Here is a 17,284-nt window from a genome sequence, read left to right on the forward strand (position 1 = left end):
ATTACTATTGCAAAATTATTGTGAAAAATTCACGGTGCCATTGATGCAAAAGGCAGCTCGGAATGAAAAGGAGCCTTTGCTTTGTATGGACGAAAGGGTGTGGCTTAGGAACCAGATGATGGGAGAAGAAAAATGCTCTTTGTTCTGCAGTCAGGTAAAGCAGGTGGCTTTGCTAACTAGCCTGATCTGGGATTTGGTATAAAAATGCAGTGAAAACTTGGTTTTCGGTCGTATTTGAAGAAGTAAACCTGGAAAATGTAGTAATTGCCAGTGGTTCCACTACAGCTCCGGATACGTGGAATCCACTAGTGTATAAGCTGCAAGTTTGCTTTTTTTAAAACCCTATTTTGTTTCATTGTTGTTTATAATTGGCTACTTTGATTTACTGTTAAATTACTGCAGTTTTTAACACTTTATTGTCCCAAAAACTTGGTGTATCAGGTCCAAGCGTTGTCATTTTTCTGTAGTATAGATGTGTACAGTGCATACAAATTCTAGCATTCACCCGATGGAGGGGGTTGTGTTGGGTGGGACTGCTTTGCTGGAATAGTGTGAAAACGTGTGTAGCCAAGGGGGGCGAGGAGGCAGCTGCCCCCCCCATAATCAGTGAAAATCAATACAAATGAGGTTCTCCCCCTCAACAAAAGCGTGCCCCCCCAAAAAAAATCCCGGCTACGCCCATGTGTGAAAAGTGAATAGATGGGAACTGAGGGCTATTGGATGTGGGGGGAATGGATTGTAGTCATACATTTTTGTCAAATCTGAAAATTGGAAATTAGATTTTCCCCCCCTTATAGCTGGAGGTCTAGACAAGTAAACCTCCCTCCTTGAATCTACTTTCTTCTTCCTTTTATTAGCCTGCATTAGAATTTAACCCTTGTTTTAGATCTATCTTGTGAACAAAATCCATGCAAAAGAACATAGTAAATATTCACGGTGGAATCACTGCAGGCTTTTTCTTTCTGTCTTTTTTTTTAAGTCCCTGCGTAAATCGGGATTACAAAGTCTTTGTTTGCGCAAAGCAAATTGAAACACGTACACAACCCATTACAATAAGAAACGAACAGGGTGTTTCTCCTGTTCTCTGTGAATCCTGTGCAAATAGCCAGATTCCGTGCTTTTGAAATTCTTTTGAGTGCAGGTATTTCCCCAATTTTTCATCGCTCCTGGTTCCCTTTCTGGAGATGAATGAAGACAGACCAGTTTTTCAATTGAATCTTACACTGGCCCTTGCCGTGACTCGCTGGCCTCCGCAGCAGTGGCTGTTCACAATTTCGTAGTCAAAAAAGCAACCTTTCAGATCAGTTACCTCCTGTCAAGAGCTAATTTTCCAGCAGTCAAGCTTTATCTAGATAAATAATTAGAGAGGGAGATGAAGACTGTCGTGCTGAGTCTGTCTGTCTGCGACACGGTTAATACAGTCGATCTCTGTGTTTTTTCATTTCTGCAGAACGCTTGCAGTGCCCGTCTCATTAAAAAAAATCTGTATAGAGGCAATGGGCAACAAAGCCAATTGCTTTGCATTTGTCTCAGATGAATTAATGACACTTCTCATGTATTTGTCAGAAGTAAGCAAACAGCTGCATCTTGCATCAGGAACAGAGAAAATCCTGCCTTGCTGGCTTATTCCAAGGCCTTCTACATGGCCATGAAAAAGCACCCGTGCATAGTCTATAAGAATATGTAGCACTGTATATTTTAATTTAAGCAGCAAACAAAATCAGTTAAACTTCAACATTCGCCTTTTCTGCATTGGACAAAAGAGCCTTTTTTGCTGCCATTCCCTGGGCTGAAAGCTAAATTTAGCTGGGAATCATTTAACGTGACACTAGAGAGACAGGAGAGAGATGCACACATGTACAGATATTTAATGAGTAGACACTATTGTGAAATATCTTGCACTGTAGCTGCGATTCTCTCTCTTTCATAGATCCCCATTCAGTTGAGCTGTATTATTGATGCAAACTCCAAGGAACATGTAGTAGTATATTGACAAGTACACATCCTCCCATGTACTGCTATCGAAAGGGTGTTTGGAAACCCTTTAGTTCTCTCTATTCCTTGGTGGTAGCTTCAGCAACATTTGCTAGGAAGATCTGGTTTTAAAAACGGATCGATATCTCGGTGCTTGTGTCTGTTGACCACTTTAAAGTGTGCTTGTCCTACACAATACCTCGAGGGGGCATGCCACTTCCTTAGGAAACCCAGATATATTATTATTATTATTATTATTATTATTATTATTATTATTCACTGCCTAGCCCTTCAGCATACTTTATTATCTCATTCTTTCACAAATCAGAGGGCTGAAGTCTTCCCCCCACCCCAAATCCTAAATATACTGTCTCTGCCACAGAAGACACATAATTTCCGGCCACTCCATTTAAGTAGCATGCGGATCCTTCGAATACGCCATGGATTATTTTAATTCTTGATTCTATGCATCGTTTTACATAAGGTAGAAAAGATGTTCCAAATGAACATTTCCAACCATAATAATCATTTTTTAAATGTTCTTTTATTTGGGAAGTAGCCCTGTGGCTGGACGTCTCTGCTGCACTTCTTTTCCGTTACTGCAATCGTTTGCTGCCCTGAATCAATTTCTGCGACTCACATTGGTATATTGAAGGGTGGGGTCCCAGCAGCGGATATGCATATGGTGGAAGGGGTGGAGAAACGTGGCTGTTCTGCCAGCCCAGGGACCATGGAGGCAGTTGCCTGCTATCTTGTGGTTTTTCGTTTTTTAAAAAAAACAAAAACTAAACTCCTTTGCGCTTCCATATGATAGGAAAGCAAAAGGCTTTCTTTCCAATATAATGGAGCCATTAACATCTATTAATAATGCAGACAGGGTAAGTAGCTGGAGTTGGCGATCCCAAGGGGCCTCGTGAAACAGATGTGCACTGTATCTTCCCGGATTTGATGGCTGCTGGGGTCGAGGGGGTCGCTGTGGTTCCTGTTTATTTCCTCTGGCAGTGGTTTTCTAATTTAAGCACCTCTGTCTCCTGGCTACAGTAGCCTGCTGTGATGCAGAGGTGGGGAGAGAGAGAGAGTGGGGAGAGAGAGAGAGGGAGAGAGAGAGAGAGAAAGAGTAGGAGATGGGTGCCAGCACAGATTGGTAGTGCCTCTGCACAGCTCCCAAGCTGACCTATTCCCCTCTTTTCCTTTTCTTTGCAGAGGCATCCGTGTCGGGGGAAACTGAACGGTAGAGCGGCTTCTCCTTTTGTTAACGTGTTGGAAAGGTAAGCGCCTTCCTTGTTGCCGACTTGGAATACTGCTGTGTTGTGCATGCATCTTACCGGAGACGAGATATAAAGCCCCTTGGAAAACCTGTCCCGTCCTGTGTCATTCAACACAATGCTGTAAGTAAGCCTGAAAATGGAGATAGCCTTATTTCTCTCCTCCTCCTCCTGCTCCTCCGCCGGCCCACCCCCCACCCCCCCACCCCGCTTCGTCGTCTTCTTTTTCCAAACAAGACCCGGTGTTTCAGTTTGAATCTGCTCTGTTCCTGACAGCTGTTCTGAATTGACAGGGGCCTTTGGAAAGAACGTATAGAACGGATTCCCCACCTCTTTTAGCTGCTTAGGGTTAGGGGAATGACAGCAGGCTGCCTTTTTTAAAAAAGAAAGTTCCGAAAGGAAACGTTCCATTGTATCTTTGCACTTCCTGGGATCGTGCAATCACCCACCTGCCTAAACAAAAGCTTTTGTTCCGTGTGCGCTGATTTCTAATATGCTATGTAAAGCAGCCGTGTGATTTGCATGATTTCAGGGGGCTAGGCTCGGTGTAAGGCAAAACAGCAGATGTAAATGTCTGTAGTTGGACACAGCTGGGTTGCAGCATTGTCTTGTGCGCTCGCAGTATAATGCAGAGGAATGCATTTCCGGAGAGATTGTCAAGAGACATGTTTTAAAACACTGCCACTGCCTTCCATCACTCATTCAGTCCCCTGCAGCAACAGAATAGTACTGGAAGTTCTGAGCTGTGCAGGGCAAATAGCATAACTTGTCTGGAACGAGAAGAGTAATTTCCCGTATTATATGGGTTGCTAAACATTGTTGCAAATAATGTGGAAAGGGAAACCAGGCTGCATTCGCTCTCTCCTCTTGTCTTAATGCAATCTCAGCTTGCATCGAGTTCTTGGGATGTATATTGTGCATCGGGTAGCAAGAAATAATAAGGAGATGGTGGATTTCTCCATTTTCTTTAGGAGATACAGGAATTTTGTGTGTGTGTATGTATGCATCACCTTGTCTGTAAATTACAGCAAACTGGAACTATAATCATGTTCTTGGACAGTAAGTTTTTTTTAAAAAAAGCCATTGTGGCTTTTTGTTCATTCTTCATCCATATTCCTCCTATCCCCATAAGCACTGATGCATACAAACTGTCCCAATGTAAAAAGTGTCCCATTAAAATAATTTTTAAAAATAGCCTGTATCATCAGTAACAAATGTATTCTTTATTTTGACAAACATTTTATATTTTTTAAAATCTGCAGACTTCTCCATTTTTCTTAAGCATGGGGGAGTTCTGATCTCTCAAAACTGAGCTTGCTTTGTTTAATTTGCAAAGTCTACCATATGCATGCATTCATGTCCGTAACATCCCCGTAGGTTAATTCAAGTCTAAGGGTATAACAAAGGGACAAGAGAGATGTATTAATATTTTTGAAGAAAAAACTGAGGTCAAAATACAACTTGGACTTCTAAAAATACATGGGTGGTATTGTAATAGAGATGTATTTTTGACAGATATGTAAGTTCGGCAATAATATTCACCTGTTTTAAAATGGTAAAGAAATTCTGTTTTATGAGTTTTGTTGATGACTGCATTGAACACCGATTCATAATCATGTACCATTTTTATTGGGAACCTTCTGTTGCATTAGGCTGGATTTGCATGGATAATGAAAGTTAAAAATTAGATTTGTCAGGGTGACAAAACAGCAGAGTATAATAATATAGGTTATTTTCCTTTATCATAGTGGGTGAAGTCAGTGCTTCAATTTATTGATGAATTCCACAGCAGGGCTTATATAGGGTGAAAATAGTTTATCAACTTTGCTACTCAGATCTGTGGGTTTTATTTTAAAAACGGGAAGGCTAAAGTTAGTTCTTCAGTTGCCATGACTAATTCTTTACCCCCTAGAATTATCCTATTGTTTCCAATGGAATGATTGCATTTGCAAAGGTCCAACTTACTGCTCCTCAGAATAAGGGGAGACTCTAAACAACTAGTGATTGCTCTATGAAAATCTTGGTTTTATTTTATGCAAAACGAATAACTTTAAACCTTACTCTGAATTCACATACATACCAATTCAGACAAGGAAGGCTGCAAAATGGATTGCTGAAGTCTTAACACAATGTCAAAACTACTAAAACTTGCGATTATATATTTTTTAAAATTTTACTTGTCTGTTGTGGCACCACCTGCTCTGCAGGCAGGATACAATTCTATGTACTTCTCTGATTTGGGGATATTTATGTTTTAAGCAAGTACAAAATGGCGTACAGATTCATATATATATATATATATATATATACATACATACATACATATATACACACAGACATATATTCTCAAACCTAAGATTTAAGGGGAGAAATTTACAAAACAGAATTCTAAATTCAGTGAAGTGGTGGTGCCTGTATCTCTTGGTATTCTTGCCAAGTGTGTGGTTTTCTTTTTTTTAAGGAAGCAGAAGAATAAATACATCTGGGAAATTCTCATTATGCCTGTTGAGACACCTTTTGCTGTAAACCTACCTTCTATAGGAAACAAAGGAAAGATCCTCTTTCCTTTGTTAATATCGTTTATCATCTTTAACTCATTAGCTGCTGAAGGTGTTACTTGAAACAGTGAGTCTTTTTCCCTATCTGTAACCTTTGTAGCTGGAATATACACAAATGTCGTCGTGTATAGGATTGTAGATATTAGTAGAGGATTACTAACCATAATAATAAATGCTTTACAGAGAAAATTGGAGATTAACACCCTATACCACAAAGGTCTATTACACAGATAGAAAGGGATTGTTGTGTTTGGTTTCAGCTCTTGTTACTTTACGCTGGGAGAAAGAAGAGTGGAATGGAATATACTGAAGTGTCACCAAGACAAGTACTTGCACAAGAGTGATTTGAATTAGCAGTTCTTGGGAGTAGAGAGAGACATTGTTTTTTATGTTTAAGTAGTAGCAAGTGATTTTAACATTGGAGCAAACTCCACTCTTTATATAACATGCAAATAAGTTCTTTTTCATAAATAGTGCCACAAGCTGATATAACAAAGGAAGACAGAAATCCATTGCTTGTCTACACAGTTCTTATTTGCTTTAAAATGTAGCATTTTAAGTCTCTTCACAGATTTCTTTGTCAGATAGCATTCTTGTTGTGTGTGGCTCCCTCCTCCTGCGTCTTGAACTAGTGAGACATTGCCTCTGATGTTTAAACTTTGATTAAAAACACACACACACAGAGTGAATGTTTCAATACGGTGTTTTGTTTAACCAGAATACCAACAATACTTCATGGTAAACTTGCAAAATGATCCTCTGAGAGGACTTAGGTTTTGTGATTTTTTCTTGTGTTTGTCTCAAAGGGGGAAGAAACGCTTCAAATGAGCAGAACCAGTTTGGCTTTTAAATGCCTTTTTTAAAACACGATTGAACACTTCTGGAAAAGATTCTGATTCACAGTACCTAGTGGTCCTTTCAACAAACAGTACTGAAGACAGGCCATAGTTTATTGTGACACCTGAATGCAGCCACTGGGTGACCCGCCGTCTTGTTGATTTGGGCAAATTGGCCCTTGGCATGATTCTTCTGCACAGGCATGTTCCTGTGTTGTGTGAACCTGAAATATACTCAGAGTCGCAAAGTGATTTCATGCTCTTTATTCAGCTCATAGTGGTGAGAAGGAATGAAATGAAAGTCCCCTCAAAGTATCTGCTTTATATATATTATTTACACAATGGGCTGCACATGATTGGCTAATTCCGGAATTCTACTGTAAGCCAATCAGGTTGTGGATTCACTTCTATCTGGAGCATGATTGGGTGGTTCCTGCCAACCAATCATACTGCTGCATTGTTCTAGGACCAATCAGACTGCTGCATTCTGAATCCTATTGTTCTAGGACCAATCAGACTGCTGCCTTTTGGATCCTATTGTTCTAGGACCAATCAGACTGCTGCAGTTTGGATCCTATTCAACTCAGTACATAACACCCCTCCCCTCTAAGTTCCAGTCCTGCCCGGGAGGTCGCATTCATAGTCCTCGAGGTACGCCGGCGGCCTACGTGTGCGTTGCGGCCTGGGGTGTTCCCTGGTCCGGGGTTCAGGTTCTGGCTCGTGTTCCAAGGATGCTGGCTGTGATGGGGCTGTTTGGTCTGGCGCAACCGGCTCGCTCAGTCGTGGTTCTGGTTCCGGTGTCCTTTCGGCCTCACGGGACCTCTCTGTATTTACTGATTCTGCCTCTCCTGCTTGCCCCTGCTGCTCTATGGGCCTCACTGCCCCACTGTTCCCTTGGGACTCCTCTGACCTGTCCTCCTCCTCCTGGTTTTCTCCCGGGAATCGTCGCCATATCTGGTCGCAGTGGCGGCACCAGCATTGCCCCCCATCTGTTAGCACCTCGTACGACACGGGGCCCGTGACCCTGGTGACTGTGGCGGGTACCCATGCAGGGCCTGCCCCAAAATTCTTTGCGTACACTGGGTCCTGGGCCTCGAAGGTCCGGGGGTTCCTGCCTTCCCCCACCACTACCTCATCCTGAGCTCTATCGGGGTGAAGGCGGTCCAATCTGATTGCAAGTCGCCGACACATTAGTAGTTCAGCGGGGCTCCGGCCAGTTGTTGAGCTGGGGGTGCTGTGCTGTGCTAGAAGGAATGTGGCAAGGCGGTACTCCCAATCCCCTTGCGTCATGAGGCGAAGGGTGTCCTTGGTGGTCCGCACCATGCGTTCTGCTTGGCCATTGGTGGCCGGGTGGAATGGCGCCAAACGGATGTGGTGGATGGCGTTCTGCGCTGTGAAGGTTTGGAATTCTCCTGACGTAAATGCAGTCCCGTTGTCTGAGACGAGAGTGTCAGGGAGCCCGTGGGTTGCAAACAGCCTGCGTAGTACCCGGATGGCTGCGGACATAGAAGTGGACGGTACCAGTGCGACTTCCAGCCATTTGGTGTAGGAGTCCGCCACTATGAAGAATGTTTTCCCCTGAAAGGGGCCAGCGAAGTCCACATGCAGGCGTGACCATGGTGCTCGGGCGGACTCCCAGGACTGGACTGGGGCCCTTGGGGGATCTGGGCGGGATTCTTGGCAGGCCTGGCAGTGTTTGACCCAGGCTTCTATCTCTCCGTCGATCCCCGGCCACCACACATAACTCCTGGCAAGGGCCTTCATTCTTACTACCCCTGGGTGTGTCTCGTGTAGGGCTGTGAGGACCCTTTTGCGGAGGGGCTGGGGAACAACGACCCTGCTTCCCCATAACAGGCACCCGTTGTGGGCCGACAGTTCATGTTTGCGGGTTGTGTAGCCGGCGAATTCTGGCCCGGGGCTGCTGCTGGGCCATCCCCTCCACACCCAGTCCAGGACCCGGGAGATGACCCTATCTTTCTTGGAATGGTGTGCAACTTCTTGTGCCTGAATGGGGCGGTCGGGAAGCAGCTCCAGGCTCATAACCTCTTGTGCAGGTGCTGGGTCGGGGCCTGTTTCCGGTAGTGGTAGCCTGCTGAGGGCGTCCGCATGGCCCATCGCCTTCCCAGGGCGGTGAATCAGTGCATACTGGTAGCTGGCAAGGAAAATTGACCACCTGAGGACGCGAGGAGACAGCACTTGGGGGGTCTGCTTTTCGGGGGCCAACAAGCCAAGCAACGGCTTGTGGTCAGTCACCACGGTGAAGGGCCGCTCGTACAAGAAATCATGGAATTTTTTTACTCCCTTCACGATTGCCAGACCCTCCTTGTCGATTTGCGAGTAGTTCCGCTCGGTTGCGTTGAGTGTCTGGGAAAAGTATGCCACCGGTACCTCTCTTCCATCCGGGAGTTGGTGTCCCAGGACAACGCCAATGCCATAGGGCGAGGCGTCGCATGCTAGCACCACCGGCAGCCTCTCGTCGAAGTGTGCCAAGACCGAGTTTGAGACAAGCAAGTCCTTGACTGCCTGGAATGCGGCCTCCTGGCGCTGGCCCCACACCCAAGGGGCCCGCTTGTCCAGGAGTCTGTGTAGGGGCTCCGCTACTGCCGCCTTGTGGGGAAGGAAGGAATGGTAAAAGTTCAATAGTACCAAAAAGGCCTGAAGTTCAGTCTTGTTCTTGGGTGCTGGGGCATCACAAATGGCCCGTACCTTGTCCCCAGTCGGGTGGACCCCTTCTGCGTCCACCATAAATCCCAGAAAGTCCACCTGAGGCACTCCTAGTAGACATTTTTCCCGCTTCACCTTGAGACCCGCCGTCTGGAAACGGTGCAGAACGGTGTGGAGGCGGTCCTCAAACTCCTCTGGTGTGGGCCCAGCAATCAACACATCATCGAAGAAGGGGGTGACACCAGGAATCCCTTTAAGGAGAGAGTCCATTAGATTCTGGAATATGCCTAGTGCCACGCTGACACCGAATTGCAGCCGCTTTACCCTGAACGCTCCTCTGTGCGTCACAATCGTCTGTGCCTCTGCTGTGGCCTCATCTACTGGCAGCTGTTGATATGCTTGGGCCAAGTCCAGCTTGCCAAAAAATTTCGACCCAGCCAGGGTGGCAAGGACATGGCTGACCACTGGCACTGGGTATGCATGGGCCATGAGGGCCTTGTTTATGGTACATTTGTAGTCTGCGCAGATGCGGACCGAACCATTAGGCTTGACGGGTGTGACGATTGGGGTTTCCCAGGGGGCATTAGGCACCGGCTCCAGCACTCCTTGCTCCACGAGTCGGTCCAATTCCTCGTCTATATGGGGTTTCAGGGCGAACGGGACCCGGCGGGCCTTGAGCCTGACCGGTTGTACTGCGGGGTCAAGCTGTAGGGCAATGGGGGGGGCCCGTAAACTGTCCCAATTTCCCATCGAAAACCCCCGGAAATTCCTTGCATATGGCGTCCACGTCCACTTGTAAGCTCGTGTGGTTCACCCCGGTGACGGCTAGCCCCAGTGGTCCAAACCATGCCAATCCCAGTAAGCTAATGTAGGGGCCCTTGACCACAAGCAAGTCCAGTTGCCGCATCCGCCCTCGGTATTGCACCCTGAAGGTCCCCACCCCCATTGTGGGGACCTTACGTTTCTGGAAGTCCCGGAGGGTGAATGGGGCCGGCCTGAGTTTGGGACCCCCAGTAGGACATAGTTTCCTTAAGGTCCTTGCCGAGATTATGGATAGAGTTGAACCCGTGTCAAGCTCCATGCGGCATAGGGCCCCCTCTATCTGTACCTCTACATAAATTTTCTCTACGTTGGGGTGGGGCAACTGGTATACCTGGAAGTCCGTGAGCTCCGTCGAGTTGCCTTGGTGCGTTGGGCCCCGGGACCTGGGGCTCTTGGATTGGTCATCTGATGCCTGGCGTCGGGTGGGCCGAGCCCGACACACCTGGGCAATGTGTCCCAATTTTCTGCACTGCCTGCACTCTGTGTTGCGGAAACGGCAGGTCCTCCTCTCGTGACTTTCTCCACAGCTTGCGCAGTTCCCTCCTTCTCGTCGAGGCAGCTGTGGTATGTGGGCTTGAGTGCGCTGCTGTACTCGGTGCACCTCCTCCCTGTTGGATCCTGAGTCGTCGGTGAGGTCTTCGTGGTGGACCCTCGGTTGGGACGGCTGGCTCGGCCGTGCCTCTTGCGTCGACCTCTCGGCAGCTTCCGTTGCCAGGGCCTCCTCCAGAGCGACCTGGAACGTTAGGTTCTTCTTAGCGTAGAGGCGTCGTTGCAGCTTCTCATCCTTCAGGCCACCGACGAGGTGGTCCCGAAGCATGTTCTCCAGCTCTGAGAAGTTGCAGAACCGGGCAGCTTGGCGGAGAGAGGTCACAAACCCAGTTATGGTTTCCCCAGGGGCTTGCTGCTTTGCGTAGAAGGCATTTCGACCAGCCACCACTGAGGGCTGTGGCGAAAAGTGCCCCTTCAGCTGTTCCATTATTGTTTTGTATGCAACAGTAGCAACGTCTTCAGGCGCAAGGAGAGTCCGGGCGATTTCAAACGTCTCCTCTCCGCAGACGCTGAAGAATATTGCCCTCTTCTTGGCGTCTTCTTCATCGGTGACCCCTTTGGCTTCTAGGAGGAAGGTGAAATGGGAGGCGTACGCTTCCCAGTCTCCAGATGCTGGGTTGAATGGCGAGAAGCTGCTGTCGGTTGCCATTCTGAGTTCCTTGTGTCCCGGAGCTGAAGCCTGGATACACGGTGCGAGGCAGCGGTGCGGCAGGTGGCGGTGCTGCAGTGCTGTGTGTGGCAGTCAGCTCAGCGGGATCCCATCCTCGTCGCCAGTGAAATATACTCAGAGTCGCAAAGTGATTTCATGCTCTTTATTCAGCTCATAGTGGTGAGAAGGAATGAAATGAAAGTCCCCTCAAAGTATCTGCTTTATATACATTATTTACACAATGGGCTGCACATGATTGGCTAATTCCGGAATTCTACTGTAAGCCAATCAGGTTGTGGATTCACTTCTATCTGGAGCATGATTGGGTGGTTCCTGCCAACCAATCATACTGCTGCATTGTTCTAGGACCAATCAGACTGCTGCATTCTGAATCCTATTGTTCTAGGACCAATCAGACTGCTGCAGTTTGAATCCTATTCAACTCAGTACATAACAGAACCCATGCCACGAGTGTTGACCTGCAAATATGAAACAACCATTCACAAACCAAATGCTGCACAGAGAGCTAACTTTCAACAGAGCCATGAGATGTCAAGTGATGGACATACATGTGTAAATTCAAGCCTCATTTATATAGCGCACCTCATCAGGGGTGCTTTAGGAAGCAATGCAAGCAAGAAGACAGGCCTGGGGAGTTTTCGGTCTTTCTTTCTTTTTACAGTAGGAGATCACAAAGGGAGATTGGCACCAGGGGGCTGAATGTGAGCAAAGGCTGTTACGTGAACTTTGGTTAGAATTCCGTAGCCTTATCTCAACAGAAACCCAAAGGCTTCATGGGAAATATGATGTTCTGGGAGGACAAGGGATGTGGCACCAAGCCTAATTCTTAGTGAGATGTTTAGATGGGATTAGACATGTATAAGACTGTATTGTCTCGTCTGTTACACCAAATGCAAGGGGTGCTGTGCATTGAGAAATGGTGTTGGTTCTTCTGAGTCTATACTGTGCTAGTTGGGCGCATAGGCAGCTTCCTATGTATATCATGCACCTTTTAGTGGTGCTTACACAGGATAAAAGTGTTTCAGACTAACCCATTGGGGCTGCCCCCAAACCTTCTTCCCACACTGCATTGTTCTATGCAAAGCGACTAGGGGAAAAGGTGTGTCATCATTTTGCTAACACCAGTCCCTTCTGTCACATGTGGACTTCTTATTGGATGTAGCCCACAAATCATCAATGCCTGCTTGTCCTGTTTTGATTGATGTGTTTCAGCTTGAAGACGAGGGCTGAGCCCCAACTTTGCTAATGAAGCAATTGTAAGATTGCTTTTTTTTAAAAAAAAGCACTGTTTGGACTATACCATCCTTGATCATTTTTGGCCAGCCTCTAACATCACAATTTTTGGAGTAAGGTGTTAGAGCAAGTTGGTGGCAACTCAACTTCAGACTTTCTTGGATGCTCCTGATTATTTAGATCTTTTCCAGTTTAGATTCAGCTCCATTTTGGGGTGAAACTGGCTTGGTGGATGCCTTACCAACTTAAAGTCTGGTGGAATGAAAATGCCTTAACCAACCATATGGTGGGGACTGTGTGTCTGTTGGATTTTGGAACTCTCTGTACCTTTGAGCAGGGAATCCTTCTGGGCATGAAGCAGTGTTCTCTGGTAGCTTTGATCCAATCTAGTTAGATGGTGGTGTTGATGGTCTTCTGTTGGATCACTTGGCCAATGGGATCCCTCGGGGCTCCATTTTGACCTCCGTGCTGTTTAGCATCTCCATTAAAACTGCAGAGAATGGTCATCGGTAGTTTGAGTGTTGGATGCCAGTAGTATGCTAGCAGGCCCAGCTGCATCTCATTTGCAGCTGATCCAAGGAGCCTGTAGGGATCCTCCTGAACTGGTAGCATCTAAGTTCAGTGATGGATGAGATGGAGGCTTAAAGACAGAAGAGTTTGATCCAACTGAGACAGAAGCGCATCTAATTAGTAGATATGCTGACCCAGGATTAGAAGCTCAGGGCAGCACTATCTACAAAAGACCAGGTTTGCAGTTTTGGGGTTCTCTTGAACCCAGTGGAGTTCCTAGATGACCACTGAGACAGATATGGTTGGTGGGGTGCCTGGTCAAGCATAGCACCTTGACTGTGGAACTCCATCCCAAGAGAGATTAGACAATATTCTTCTGTTGCCTTTTAGATTGTTGGTTAAGACATTTTCATTCCACCAGACTTTAAGTCTAGTTGTTGTTGTTTTAAATAGTTTTAATTGTCTTGCTGTGACTTTTAACGCTTTCTGCTTTTAAAAGTGTTTTGAGATTTTACTGTTGTAAAATCAGCCTGGGTGTGGGGGCTTGCTTGTACTGAAAAGTGGTATAAAAATGTTTTTGTAAATAACAAACAAAAATCTCTACATACACAGGCACCTGTAAATCTGTGGCCGTCTAGATATCATTGGGTGCCAGTCCCCACCCACCCCAGCCACCATGACCAATGGGAATTGTGGCCTTCCAGATGTTGTTGAACCACACCTCCCATTGGCCATGTTGGCTGGGACTGATAGAGGTTGGAGCCCAACATCTGGAGGGCCTAAGGTCCCACATCCCTGTCTTATGACTTACAGGTATCAAGTGCACAAAAAACTAGGACATACAATACCTCAAAATAGCCCTGTGCAGGTATGACATAGAAAGGCAAAGAGAGCAGAAAATTATACCCTGTTACCAGAGAGGTTTTTTGTTTGTTTGTTTGTTTGTTTGTTTGTTTGTTTGTTTGTTTTGCACTTGGAGAGATGTGCTTCTGGTATGATTAGGTATTGAATTGATAACACTAAGAGGGTGAGTTGACCAGTATGAGCTGCAGGCATAAGGGTACCCTTTTCTCATAATTCTTGAATAGTTTTCTAGTAGTCTTGGAGCTAAACACAATACCATGTTGAATTCATTGTGAATTAAATGGAGTATATAAATTTTCATATCAAAAGTGGAGCCGGACTACAGGGCCTATCAAGTATTATGAGAGCTTTGTAATTGGATTACAATTAGCACAGGTGACTTCAGCTGTGTAACAGGAAATAGGTTATATACTGAATTGCTTCTATTTTCAGTACTTATTTCCTTACCCTTTATGATAGGCTTCCTCAAACTCGGCCCTCCAGATGTTTTCAGCCTACAAGTCCCATGATCCCTAGCTAGCAGGACCAGCGGTCAGGGATGATGGGAATTGTAGTCTCAAAACATCTGGAGGGCCGAGTTTGAGGAAGCCTGCCTTATGACACGGAGAGAAGTGTGACACACATGCTGCCCATTCAATTTAAAACTATCTACTGAATCCAGGGGTCAGCAAACTTTTCCAGCAGGGGGCCAGTCCACTGTCCCTCAGACCTTGTGGGGGGCCGGACTATATTTTGAAGGGGAAAAAATGAACAAATTCTATGCCCCACAAATAACCCAGAGTTGCATTTTAAATAAAAGGACACATTCTACTCATGTAAAAACACGCTGATTCCCGGACCGTCCGTGGGCCGGATTTAGAAGGCGATTGGGCCGGATCCGTCCCCTGGGCCTTAGTTTGCCTACCCGTGACTGAATCCATCTCCCAAAACAAGAGGCATTGCACTCCTAAGCATACACTAGGTACAGCTGGAGCAAGTGGTCTTCCACCCCTCTACATATTTGAACAAAGGCACTTTTGACATATTTAACTTTTTCTTTATCATCAGTCTGTCTGTCTGCAGAGCAGCGGCCTCATTTCTGTCTGCCTCTCTCTGGCGACAGTACTAGGACAAGAAAGAATTCGTAACTCCATCAAAATTAAAGGGACTTGCTGCAAATGCAACAGCCACACTCAGACAATCAAATCACACAAGTGGTGTGTGCTTTCTGTGAGTGGGGAAAGATGCTCGAAAGCTATACTTGGCTATAGTTTCCCATTGTATCAGAACTGAGAAACTATGGGTAGTAGCTTAGGGGCTCATTGACTAGCAAATGGTTGAACTAGTAGCATCATGACATTTAGTGGTATTTCTTTAATCGTCAAAGGGTTTAGCAAATAATTAACAAGGTTCCTGGGAGCTACTTTGTGGCCCCAGTTGAACAAAGCCTTGAACCATTCAGAAAAAAAACAACCACTATTACCACTAAGTAATACGCCCTGAGATGGTAACTAGCCTGTGTTTGGTTGGATTCATTCTGAGTGTTCTGCCACTGGCATTCCAGACTGCTTCATCACTCCAGCTCCCTAGTAAACCAAGGAACCAATTGGGCTCTGTTCCAGCTTGCTCCAACCTGTGCCCTCCAGCTGTTTTTCAGTACAACTCCCCACACAGCTGTGCTTGCTGGGGCTGATGGGATTCTAAATATCTGGAGGACATCGGCTTGGGGGAAGGCTGCTCAGTTCAGAGGGAGAAGGAACTTGGTGAGCCTATCAAGTACCTGAATCAGCTCCCCATCCCATCGAGGCAAAGGTGGGGAACCTGACTATGACTCCCATTCTCCCTGGCCATGCTGCTTGTGGACGATGGGAGATGGAGTCTAGCAACCTTTGGAGGGCCACAGGCTCCCAACCACTCCTGTATCGTGTGTCTTCAGACCACAGGTTCTCCATCCCTGCCATAGCCTGGCAGGGTTTGCAGAACTGGGGAAAGGCTGTTTGCTCCTTTGAGCAGCCCCTATGCAAGTTCTTATAATACTCTTCCCCATGAGCAAAGGCCAGGCTTAACAACCAAGGCCTGTGACTCTGCCTTGGATCCCCAGCTGTTGTTGGACTATAGCTCCCATCACCCCGACCACTGGTCCTGCTAGCTAGGGATGATGGGAGTTGTAGTTTGAGAAATGTGGCAACAGTGTCTCTCAGACTTGGGTCTCCAGCTGTTTTTGGACTACAAGTCCCATCATCCCTGACCGCTAGTCCTGCTAGCTAGGGATGATGGGAGTTGTAGTCCAAAAACAGCTGGAGACCCAAGTTTGGGAAACACTGCAAGGCAAGTTGTACTTGCATAGAAGCCACATTTCAACAGCAGATACAAGAGGACATATGGTTGCCCCTGGGCCTGCCCCTCCCCACAAAACAAAAGTCATTTTGCTGGCGATCGCTGCAATATAGCTTCTTGGCTTCCGTTCGGGGTCGTCCATATTCTCATGCCCCTCCTCAAGCAGCATCTAAAAGGTATTCCCACCAGTTCCTTTGCAATTTGCAGGTGCACGAACACTCTCTCACTTTGTTTGCCTTTCTGGGTCAAACAATATGAATATTTGCTGTGGGGAGAGTTGCAGCAACAAAAAGCTAGATAGCCGCAGGGTAAAAAATGGCACTGTTTGCTTTAAATCGGCTCTCTGTATTCTTCTTTTTAAGTCAACTAGGTACAGGTTTTGCATTCACACTAAGCTCTCCTGTCTTTTTGTTCTCAGGGACTGGATGCTTGACTTCCCAGTCTTGTCTGTATTAAATGAGAGCTTGTAGATATCCATACAGTATATACAACAACAAATTTTTTACCTGGCTGCTAGTGTTAGGGTCGATGACGGATTCTAAAATGCATGTGGGTTACACACAGGTGCAGTGGCGTAGCGTGGGTTGTCAGCACCCGGGGCAAGGCAAGTAATTTGCGCCCCCTAACCCGTGGATTTGCGCCCCCTAACCCTAACCCCCAGATGTTGCGCCCGGTGCGGCCGGCCCCCCCTGCACCCCCCACGCTATAAACAGGTTGTGCTGCCCTGGCATCCATCCCGTTCATTGCTCTCTCTTCAGTCCAATCCTTTCTCTTTTTTTCCCCTTTAAGAAATGGGGTTTAAAATTGCTTTCTCTCCCCCTTTTGTTCCTTCTGTTGAAGATATTAATTATGCCTCTATTACGGCTCTGCTAGGTTGTCGTGTACCGAAAAATACTTTGGCGTTTTGAACACAAAGGAAAAAATAGCATTCCCTTCAGGAAACTGCTTGCAGTACTATCCGTTAGAGGTTGGAATGCTTGGCTGTTGTATCTGCGTGGGAAGAACAAAGAAGGGAAAGTTGAA

The 17,284-nt window shown here is 46.4% G+C and overlaps 1 long non-coding RNA gene across 1 annotated transcript in view; it reads left to right on the forward strand.

Moving 5' to 3' along the window:
• LOC310745585 overlaps positions 1-17,284 on the forward strand; it is a 106,309-nt gene that overhangs the window by 23,397 nt on the left and 65,628 nt on the right. Inside the window, exon 2 of the long non-coding RNA XR_014540185.1 lies at positions 3,178-3,242. This is a non-coding gene — a long non-coding RNA (uncharacterized lncRNA). The remainder of the gene's footprint in view (positions 1-3,177; positions 3,243-17,284) is intronic.

This window comes from Podarcis filfolensis, assembly GCF_964270895.1.
Source record: "Podarcis filfolensis genome assembly, chromosome: 12".
Lineage (NCBI taxonomy): Eukaryota > Metazoa > Chordata > Lepidosauria > Squamata > Lacertidae > Podarcis > Podarcis filfolensis.